General features: G+C 35.6%; 1 long non-coding RNA gene across 4 annotated transcripts; it reads left to right on the top strand.

Moving 5' to 3' along the window:
* Positions 1-618: 618 nt before the first annotated feature.
* LOC127127775 (uncharacterized) lies at positions 619-2,894 on the top strand. Of its 4 annotated transcripts, none has more exons than XR_007805459.1 (4): positions 619-1,352; positions 1,935-2,189; positions 2,281-2,363; positions 2,572-2,894. It is a non-coding gene; the product is annotated as an uncharacterized LOC127127775 (long non-coding RNA). The 4 variants fall into 4 exon arrangements; XR_007805463.1 differs by having other exon boundaries at positions 2,291-2,363; XR_007805460.1 differs by having other exon boundaries at positions 1,935-1,966; positions 2,051-2,363.
* Positions 2,895-12,133: the final 9,239 nt, after the last annotated feature.

Consider the following 12,133-nt stretch of genomic DNA (forward strand, 5'->3'; position numbering starts at 1 on the left):
GAAGCCAGTGGACTAGAAAAATGAATTTGGGCTATGGGAGTCACAAGCCCAAAGTATAATCCAACCAGTAGGGGGTATGAAAAGAGAGGGGTGGTGTAATGAGCAATAGTTGGGCCTGAGGGCCAACAAGCGTAAGCCACATGAGGGAAGAGGGAAACAAGGGGCCAGTTTGTTTTAGCTTTAAAAAAATGGTATTTTTCTTTGTATTTTTGAAAATGGATTTTACAAAAATGTTTTTCAAAATATTACAAGTTTTTCTAAATTTATTTTTTATATATTAAAAGATTGAATTATTCATTGTATAACATAAATATACATTATTGAAGATCAAAACATAGTCAAAATCACAATTTAAAAAAAAATGTATCTCAAAAATGATTTTTAGAAAAAGCTATTTGAAATAGATTCAAAATTAAGTGATTTTTTGAAATTTTGATATCCAAAAGAAGTTTCGATAAAATGATAAAGTACCTAAAATAACATTTTAAGAATAACTATTCAAACAAAATTTTCATTTGAAGCTTTTATGAAAAGTTTCTTTGTAAATTTTTTTTACACTAAAATATATAACACTATAAAAATCATTTTAAAAAAAAGCCACAACAAACGGGCCCAAGATCCATCGCTCATCATCACATGCTTCAAACATTCAAATCAAAACATCAACTCAGCTCCCTCACTTGAAGACCTTCCTCCTTCGCACTGGAAATCGCCTCTGCCGGTGGCGGAGGGCCGAACCTTACGAAATATATACCATTTCCTTCCTCCCAATGAGCTCTACCTAAATCCCTCATTAATCTTTTCCAATTTTTGTTCATCCATCCAAATTGAATGACACAGATTAAGAACCCTAGGAAACGAAATTCAAATTAAATTTCCACATTGCGTGATTCAACCTACCAACTTAGGGACATCCCTTCTCAGCCTCCACTCAAGCAATGCATAACAATAATTTGGGAAGAAAGGAAGAACGTTCGAAGACCTACCAAAGCAGATTCAGAGATGGCAATGAACCCAGGTACTTTACAATTCTCCTATTTCTCTGCTCTTCGACTGCTCCCTCTTCTTCCTTCTATCTTCTTGCTCCTTCTTCTCTATGACTCTGTAGAAGCGATTGGTTTGCGCGTGAGAGCTTGATGGTTGGAAGCTTAGCACAAGTCAATTGAAGCTCTGATGATGAGGTTCAATGGCTTCTAGGGAATGCCTATAAGTAAGGTTGAGAGAGAAATCTCCAGAGGAGATCAAGAGAGAAAAATCTGTGAAATGAAGGTTCCCCTCAACTTGGTGGTGGCGATCTGAAATTTATAGACTTCTCTCTCTTGCATTCTGTTAGAAATCCAATCCAAATGCAGGTGAAATTTAACTCAAATTACTTTGAAATTAGCCATTATGTTAGTTGAGTTAGTTACTTTGTTAAAACTCTTTGAGTTGGTTACAAATTTGTTACAACATTTTGTTATAGCTAGGAGAGATTATCTGTTTAAACTATATTTTGGTTAGCTACAAACTACATTCTATGAGGTCACTACCATGTTGGTGGAGATAGTCGATGTACCATTAATTACAGAATTGGTTAATTGACTGTTAATGCATGTTTAATTAATTGTTATGTTAGAAATTACCTATTAATCATAAATCCTGAATTTTTGCCATCATACTATTAGTTGGTTAATGATGAAAGGGTCAAAAGCCTAATGAAGTGTCAAAGCTGTTAGTTTAGTTAGATTAGAAATAGTTTGATGGTGGATTTGTTTGATTTGAAACTGCCTTTTAAGTTCATTTGAGAGTGAGTTTAAGGTTGTTCTTTGATTAGAGTTAGAGTCAGTTTGGAAAATGGGTTGGTTTATTGATTGACTTGTTGATTGCACTGCATGGCCTTGTCTTTGTTGAATTGCTAGGTTTGCATAGTTTTGCTCAAAATTGTAATTTTGCAGGGTTTATTTGGTCAAGTACCAGGTGATAGTAGGTATGCATTGCCTGAATGTCTGCTCAATTGCATTTCTATTTGATGGTGCTTGATGCTATGGATTTTTCTTTGCACCATTGCCAGTTCTACAAGCATGTTTGGAGTTTGTTTTTGTTGACCATTGCAAGTCCATTAAAACTTTGACATGTGCATATGTGTGGTTCTACAGTGGGAATTCTACAAGATGGTTGTAGCAAGTATTATGGTGTATGATTTGCTGCAGGTTTTGATCTTTCTCATGTTACAGGCATGTTTATTAGTTATGCATGATGACTTGCTACAGGACCCTAATGACTATCTAATGACTTGGTTAGATTTCTGTAGGTTTTATGTGTTGAATGGGTCTGTTGTGGCTCGATGGTGATGCAGGCTTGGAAATGTTGGACTAACATGCTAAGTAATGGTCATGCTTACTTGTAACATTGCATTGTTGGTTCTGTTTAGATTATTATACACGTCATGAACATGTATGGTTTTGTTATAGTTTTGATGGCATGTGCATGGCATTGCTGCTTTTTGTGTAGGCATGATGACTTGGTAATTTTGCAGCATGTGTGCATTGTGTTTATTTGCTTACTTCACTTTGGCATTGTTTCTCATTGTAGGTCATGGTTTCATGGAGGGTGGTGGTTGAACCAAGGTTGTATGACATCAAAAATGGATTTTGGATTATCATGTGCAAAAGGCAAACTCCAAGATCAAGGATCAAAGATTCAAGATTAGGAATGGAATTAGAATTGGGATTTAGGGTTTTAGGACTTTTGGGAAAAAAGGGTTGAGTTGACATTTGAACCAAAAAGTCAACTATTGACCAAAGTTAACATTTGGTCAACATGTCAATTTTGTGTAGTTTTTCATGTAATGGATATCTTATGACTTGTAATGGTGGAAATTAATATTTATGAATAGAATTGGCACTTTGAATTAATGAATTTGATATTGAATTAACTGATGAACTTGAACATGAACATTGTGTGAACATGCTTGAAATGGATTAAAAATGAACTATGGCCATAACCTAGATTAATGAATGGTGAACAAGACTATAATTTGCATGAACCCTAAACCAAGACTCATGGACCAAGTACCAATGGCATGAGGATGATCAGATGATATAGCAAGGCATGTACTTGGGTACAAACCAATGGACACAAGCACAAGATGCACATGTGGGAGCATGAAGTCTATGGGATCAAAAGCAAGAGGATAAACAAGCATGACCTATGCACAAGAGGTTGGGTGACTTCCATTTGACCAAGAAAGAGAATTAAGCCACAGTGGAATGAAAGAAAAGATGAAATTAGGGTTATGAACCTACATAATGGGTGGTAGACATAACTAGGGTTTATGGAGCCATGATCAAGTGGGAGTCCTATATTAAGGTTTAGGTAGTCAAGATGAGGCCCAAAAGAGCATCCACAAGGTCCCATAGAAACACCATCAAGAATTAGGGGTTGAATGCCCTGAGGAATGTCATGATGAGGTCTCTTTGAATCCACATCTCAAAGATCAAGAAACTAGGGTTTCACATCCCCTATGACCAGAGGATCAGCCAAGCCATACCTTTGAGATTTGATCCACACACAAACCCTAGATTTTGCAAGCCAAGAAGTTTGAATTTATCATGAGAAATTATTAAGTATCAATGAATAAATGATGTATATGAATGAAGCATGAATGTGTGCAGATGATTCTCAAATTAAGGATTGAGTGAAAAGATGAAAAGAGGAGGGAAAATTTTGGGGTACAACACACACACACACACACACATACACACACACACACACACACACACACACACACACACACACACACACACACACACACACACACTTGAAACATTGAAAATCCTCTATCTTTTTAATTAAAATAACCATAAAAAATGTTTTTGGAGCCTAGCAAGTTAAGTAGGGGATTTTCTGCTTGATTAGGAAATTATTTTTCAAACTGCCTAATCGATTAGACTTATAACCTAATCTATTAGATGAATCCTAATCGAGTTCATAATCAATTATGACACTTTCTTAAATATTGGTAACGACTCTCTATATAAACCTTCCATTTTGGCAACAATTATCGATTATTTGCATTATCTAATTGATTTTCACTTTCTAATTGATTATTTGCATTGTCTAATCGATAAGCTAACACTACGTCAAATAAGGGAAAAGAGGGCGCTTATTTTAGCCTATAACAGCGCTTTTAAGCACCCTCTAAAGTGGCGCTGGCATAGGTAAAGACATCGCTTTGTTTTCCCGGAGAAAGCGCTTTCTAAAGTGGCCCTTTAAGGGCCACATTATAGTGCGCTTTCAGAAAAAAGCACCCTCTGGAGTGGTCCATAAAGGGCCACCTTAGAGGGCACTTTCTGGACAAAACGCCCTCTAAAGTTGTCAATGTAAAGTGTTTAGAGGGCGCTTCCTACAGAAAGCGCCCTCTAAAGTGTTAGTTATTTAAAAAAAATTTGTTTGAAAAACAGTGGGTATTTAATTGGGAACCTGTTCGCATGCTGCAAAAGTGTAAAATTCATATTGATTTCATCCTTTAATCCAATGTTATACACCATTAATCCATTGATATATACAACATGAATCCATTTATATACAACATTAATCCTCCATATATACAACATTAATATATTGATATTCATGCATGTACAACAACATTCCATACATATATGTACAACAACTACAACCTATATGATTCTATGATCAATAATGAATTGACACAATTCATCCTTCATTTCATCCAAATGAGCTCTTGAGTAAGATTTGTATTCGTCAAAGTACTACAATTAAGAGAATAAAACATATTCATGATTTAGTAACAAATTAGATGAAATATCCGATAATATTAAAATGAACCCTAAGTTATTATTCCATACCATTTTTGGGATGTCTATACGATTCAACGCAATGATATCTCTCATAAATCTCAATACAAAAAATCCGCAATCGATCGAATTCTTTTGCTGAGGACACTACACAGAAAAACAAACAAACAATATATATATATATATATATATATATATATATATATATATATATATATATATAATATATATATATATATATATATATATATATATATATATATATATATATATATATATATATATATATATATATATATATATATATATATATATATATATATATATATATATATATATATATATATATATATATTTTAATTTCTTACAAACACTATTATAATCAAAAAACAAACACTATTATAAGCAAAAATAAGAAACTTAATATATACCTGAACTCTGACCCAGGTAATGTCCTTCATATTACGATAATTCTTTTTCGATCTAAATTTTAGTATTGCCCTAACAAAATAAAAACATATATTGAGATCAATCTGACAGACATAATTAAATATACAAATACACACGAATATTTAGGGGAATTTCACTTACGCGTCAACCATCTTCTTCATACTCGGATATTTACTCCAATTACCCGGTAACGAATCGAGATAATACACCATTAGTCTCGAAAGATCCATAGCAACCAACACCCAGTGACCACTGTAAAATAAAACAAAAATTTAGATGCATGAAAATTTTCTACGTAAAAGATATACATAGATTAGAATGAAATTATTAGAAAGAAAATCTAACCCGTTGCCAGAATTAAATGGTAAAAAATACAAACTGGGTGTAGTATTATCGCCGGCCACCATGAATCTATCGACTAGTTCATTCATTACGGATGTTGGATTTTTCGTTATAAACATTGTGTTGATACGGGAAGCAGCAATAAAATTGAATCGGTTACACAATTCAGTTCCCCGCATCAATGTGTCATACATATACCTTAAATAGAAACATAATAAACATTAGACTACTCATTGAAATGTGTAAATAAATTGTTCAACTAAGTAAATAATAGATTGATCGGAGTACCATATGTATGTATAAATGACAGCGATGCCCAATTCTTCGTGTTCAAAAAGTTGTTGCATGTCCTCCTTTGCAATTAATTCGGAATGAGCAATTCCAAAAACACCTTCATCCATATCTACACTACGGATGGCGCCGTGCATAATATCTGACTCTTCCACCATTTTCTCAAGACGCATCATAATTTGAGATTTTGTCCCGGACGTCGTTGGAATTTCCTTACTAGCTTTGTCCAACATTTGACCGGGAACCTAAAAATATAAATTAAATCATGACTTTTTGTGATGCAACAGAATCGTTGTGTATATAATTCAATGAGTATATATATTTGTACCTCTTTTTGAGATTTAGGATTTGTTTTTGTCCCGGACTTCGTTGGAATATCCTTACCAGCTTTTTTCAACATTCGACCGGGAACCTAAAAATTCATATAAATTAAATCATGACTTTTTGTGATGCAACAGAATCGTTGTGTATATAATTCAATGGGTATATATATTTGTACCTCTTTTTGAGATTTAGGATTTGTTTTTGTCCCGGACTTCGTTGGAATATCCTTACCAGCTTTTTTCAACATTCGACCGGGAACCTAAAAATTCATATAAATTAAATCATGACTTTTTGTTATGCAACAGAATCGTTGCGTATATAATTCAATGGGTATATATATTTGTACCTCTTTTTGAGATGCAACTGACTCGATGCGTCTTGAAATCCCTTTACCAGCTTTATGTGTGGGTCTTGTAGGAGTTTAACATTACCATGTAATAAGGATTGATTAAATATCATAATTGTAGCTGAATTGAAATGTGAATACTAAATATTCATAATCATTTAGAACATATATACCTCGGCATCTGGGAAAATTAGATCTGACGGCCATCCAACAAAGGATCCGACTGCATCTCGCATCAACGTTGTCTCTGAAACAACGTCAGGTAATGGTAGAAGTGCGTCCGTATCTAATACAAGGTCAACCGAAACTTTCATATATCCCACCGGGAGGGGATTATGGTGAAGTAATTCACCCGAAGTGTTGTGCACTTTTCCCTTGCCAACTATGCGATAAGTTGGTGACGATAGATACAGCTGACAAGGTGTAATGCCCTAAACCAATAATAAATATGTTATTGTTAACGTGTATATGTGTCAAGTAAAAAAGTGCTATTTTAATTTCATAATAACATATATAATTACCTCGGGAAATTTCGGTTGACAATTGATACTAGCTCGGTCACTAGTATCTTTTGCCTCGGAACCGCGCCTTTCCTCTTTATACCTTGCATTCTCCTTTTGCAGTTCGAGTACTTGTGCCCTTAACTCCGCCAAGGTCTCCATCACCTCTTTGTTGGTAGGATTTTTTGTTTTTGGTTTTTTATAAAATGACGACGGAGTCACACCAAAACCCTTACCCCTCACACGACCGGAATACTCAGGAACATTTAGTACTCGACTAAGTAGGCTCCTGCAATCCTGGACCTCGGTTGAAGGTAAGGTTTGGGATAAAGTCTCCTGAAATATTATTAGAGGAGATTAAAAATGAATTATATGTCTAACAAAATTTTCGATATAATTAAAGAAATAATGTTATATATACTTACACATTCGTCATAAACATTTCGAACCGCTTCAACGACAGCCCCATCCTTCCCAACCCGAGCAGCCTTCCACAATACGTGCTCCGGAAGAGATGTTGCGTCACTTTTCTCCTCGGCTAGCTACACATTAAATCAGATTATAAGATCATCAATTATAACATATTGTGACAATGTATAAGCTCATAGCATTTGAATATACTCATAATTCTTTGTTGTAACCGTGCATATCCCGTACGCCCTTTTTTGTACGGATACGCGGGTTTTGATGCCCTTTTCCGATTTTTGTCGCTTACTTCCTGGATAAAAAAGTTTAAGGCATATCAGAACCAAGTAACTTAACAATTGTATAATACCATAATTAATAGACATTACATGGAATTTTTCGTTTCTTCGTTTGGCGACAAAGTTATCCCATTCTTCGGCTGAAATAATCTCCGCATACTTCATTGGCCGTTCTGCTTCAACAAATTTTCCTTCCTCATCCTTGAGAAATTTGTTGGACAAAAAGGATCGAAATCCTCGGAGTCTTTTTCCGGCCAATTGAATACAATATTTTTGCCGGCTTTCATCGATGTGAAAGGATCTCTAAAAAACATACACATGGAGTGTGTTATTATAAGTAATATTATAACAATATATGGTCAACAAATAGTCAACAAAAAAACATATAACAATATATGGTAAGTACCTGTATCTCGGACCATATTTTTTCTTTGCCAACCTTCAATTCCGGACTTCTCCAATTATCACATGTAATCGGAATATGTTGTCGAACAAGGAAACCAATGTAACTTGCCAACATTGAACCGTTAGGCTCAATTAGTTGGTCTTCAGCACTCCAATGTACTTCGAATTTCTCACCCTTGTCTCTTGCACGAATGATTGACTTCATAACAGTCAATCCTCGTTTGATTTCATTTTCAACATTGTTACGTGATCCACTCGCGTCATGGGTATCGTCTTGGTTACTAGCCATTTTATCTGTAATATAGAAATGATTCAATAAGACCCAAGTAAGACAATGACCATATTCGTGAAGCTACACAAAAAACACATTCATATACCTTCCATTTCTCTCATGTTACAACAATCTAAACTCTCTCTTTTTTTCATCATTATTGAATACAAACTCACACACACCTACTGCATACAAAAGACCAATGCAAACTTATGGTGTTTGGAACATGAACAAACTTGCATCCATAATCATCAAACTTCCAAGCACAAGCTCAAACACACTCCAAATGACATCAGTTTTCAATCAGAAATAAAAAACCTCACATAACCATACAACATACAACATTCAGTGATCAAAACCATACACACAAAAATAACAAAAAATGATTTTCAACAAGGTGCTCATGAATACCATATAGTGCTCGTTTACCCTAAACAACATTAATCAACATAATGCACAAAATGTAAAACTCAGTTTAGAAAATGCCCTAATCAAACACCTGAAAATACAAACTATTGAGAGAAATACCTTCAAGGTGACAGTAACGATGGAGAAGAAAGTGAACAGTGACGGTGGACGCAGATAACTCGGTGAACGTGAACGCAGCAGCAGAAAAAGGCGACGGCGACGACGACAGTGAGGGAGGGAGAACGAACGGAGGACGAGAGTAATCGCAGTAGAGAGTAATCGCAGTAGAGAGAAAACCTAGTTACGTAAACTAAATAGCATATAGCGAGGGAAAATAAAGAGACATGCAGTATATGTTATAATTTTAATGTTTACTAAAAGGGACCTTAGAGGGCGCTTGTGTAAAAAAAGCGCCCTCTAAAGGGGGCCTAAGAGGGCGCTTCTAAAAGCGCTCTCTAAGGCTTTCCAAAAGCGCCTTATAAACCGGAAATGTACATGGACTTAGAGAGCGCTTTTTTAAAAGCGCCCTCTAAGGGTACCCTTAGAGGGCGCTTTCATAAACGCGCCCTCTATTGGTGTCCCTCCATTTCCTCATTATTTTTTCGCTTCACTTTAGAGGGCGCTTTGTTACAAAAGCGCCCTCTAAAGTGCGCTGTCTATTCCAGTTGTTCGCTCCTTATTTTTTCTCTTCACTTTAGAGTGCGCTTTTGTAATAAAGCGCCCTCTAAGGTGCGCTGTCTATTCCAGTTTTTGGCGTAGTGTAACATTAATGATGACAACATCTCATTCCAAATAGATTTGGGTGAAGTATTTAGTGGCAACTGTCAAGGGGGGAGTTGATCTTAACTACCCAACAATCTTCAAAGAAGGCATCAGATCGAGAGTTATCTCAAGCCTCGTCAGTCATAAGACTCATGTTCCATATGAAGTGTTAAAAGTTAATCTTAAATTAGGCAAGAGACATGAAGGGTGTGAAAGAGAGAGAGTGTGAAAAGTCTCTTAGTCTTGCTCTTAACGCGTGTCTGAGTGATTAGTTTAATGTAAAAGGTATTGGAGTAATTCTCGAAGGACTAAAGAAATCACACACATACCCACACGTGCGCACGCACACACATGCACACACACACACCCACAGACTTATCACACTGAATTACACCATGTTTTTGACTCGGATTTCACATGTTTATTGGGACTTTATTATCATTTTGTTTGTATTATGCTCTCTTTAATGTTGTTTTCAGATATTTAGCTCTTTCGGGACCCTTTTAGAAGAAACGAAGCAAAAAGACCTAAAATTAGGGTTTTTCAGCGAATATTGTACACATGGCGTTGCACATGACGACCGCTATAGGAGAAACCATGACTCATCATCCCTCAACCAGGAGGTAACTGTCATGTTCCCATAATCTTTCCCATTTCCACACATGGCGGGCACCATGAAGGGATGGCGGGCGCCACCTTTGCAAATCACATTCCCACTAAGGAGAACTTGGAGGGCACCATGGTCTTTGCAAGCTGTTGAAATCCTCTATAAATAGTTCGTTCCATTTCATTTTCAAATCATCCAACTTAGTTTACAACACTAAGACTAAATTCTTCATCTATAAAAACGGTAATCCGTCACATCGGGGGGTTATCACACTTTAGTGAGATTGAGTTGGGTCACTTCGAGTTGTTGTCGTCTTTATCTTCAGAGTCAGAGGTTTATTTTCTTTGTATCAGATTTAAAGCCTTCGTTTGGAGCAGGTTCTTATTTATCGCTTTTATTTATTTACTTGTCTCGCTTTATTTTATTTATTTTCCGTCTCTCTTTACTTTATTTATTTTTTGTCTCGCTTTACTTTATTTATTTTCCGTCTCGCTTTACTTTATTTAATTTCTGTCTACACTTTACTTTATTTAATTTATGTCTACGCTTTATTTTATTTATTTTACGCGCTTTACTCGTTCTTTACGCCTCATTCTAAAACAACTTTTCATCATAATCAATATCATTGTGTTTGTTGGTATTACCATGTCTGGCTAAATCTCTTAAAGGTTGGAATGTAAGGATCGCGATTAAAGAGATATTTCACATATTGAATCTGTAGAAACACTTTAAAGGCTGTTTTGATTTTTAACTTGAGTTTTCTGAAACAAACTTGGTTAGTTTTAACTATTCAAGGAGTGCGAAAGCACCCTGGCTTAGTTAACTAGGAATTTTTATCACTTTAAGGAAAACGATTTTTGAAACTGTTTTCGGACGCGTTGATAGATTTAAAATAAGGAATCTCCTTGGGTAAAACTTTCCAAATCAAAATCACTTTTCAACTAAGTTTACGAGTCTTATTTCTTAAAAATAAGTTTACTACTTTAGCATTTTGCGCACCTTTTATAAGTGACAATAAAAGGCCTTAATTTAAGGGTAAACTCGGTTCTGAATACGCGAAAGCGATAGTTCTTGTTAAATGGATTCTTTTCAAGAGTATAAAATATTGCCTCATAAGTACTTCTATTTAGACAATCGAAACATCACTTAACTGACGTGATATACATTCAAACCTGTCTTTATCTACATTGCATTTATTATTTACCGTTATTTTGCAACCCCAATATCTCTTTTATACCATCTTAGATAAACATCGTAATGAAAGTAATCGATAGATTGGCGATTTGGTCTCTGTGGGATCAATATTCTTTTATATTACTCTGACGCGATTCGTGCACTTGCGAATAGAGCGATCAAGTTTTTGGCACCGTTGTCGGGGATCAACTTCGTCAAATTTCGTACCCTGTTGTTACACCGTCTAGACTAAGGCATTATTAGCCGGTAAATGCGAAGAACCCGTAGTACCAGAAATTTAGTAGATCCTTTAGCGGAACCCGAACGTTACACTCGTACACGTCTCTTACTCATTTGAATTAAGAAAGCTATGGCCGAGAATCGCGACCGGAGACCTCTTAAGGAATTTGCCCAACCCTCTGACGAGGAACCTAGTTCGAGTATAGCAAACCCTCTTATTCCTGCTAACAATTTCAAACTAAAGTCGTCTTTGTTGCAATTAATGCAACAGAACCAATTAGCAGGTCTCACTACTGAGAATCCAAATCAACATTTAAAAGTCTTTATCCAACTGACCGACACCTTTAAATCTAACGGCGCTTCACCTGATGCAATCCGTTTGAGATTATTTCCTTTCTCTCTCAGGGATAGAGCACGTTCATGGTTCGATTCACTTCCAGCTAATTCAATAACTACTTGGGAAGACCTTAGAAGAGTATTCCTTGCTAGATATTTTCCCCCTAGTAAGACTGAT

Source organism: Lathyrus oleraceus, chromosome 1 (assembly GCF_024323335.1).
Source record: "Lathyrus oleraceus cultivar Zhongwan6 chromosome 1, CAAS_Psat_ZW6_1.0, whole genome shotgun sequence".
Taxonomy (NCBI): domain Eukaryota; kingdom Viridiplantae; phylum Streptophyta; class Magnoliopsida; order Fabales; family Fabaceae; genus Lathyrus; species Lathyrus oleraceus.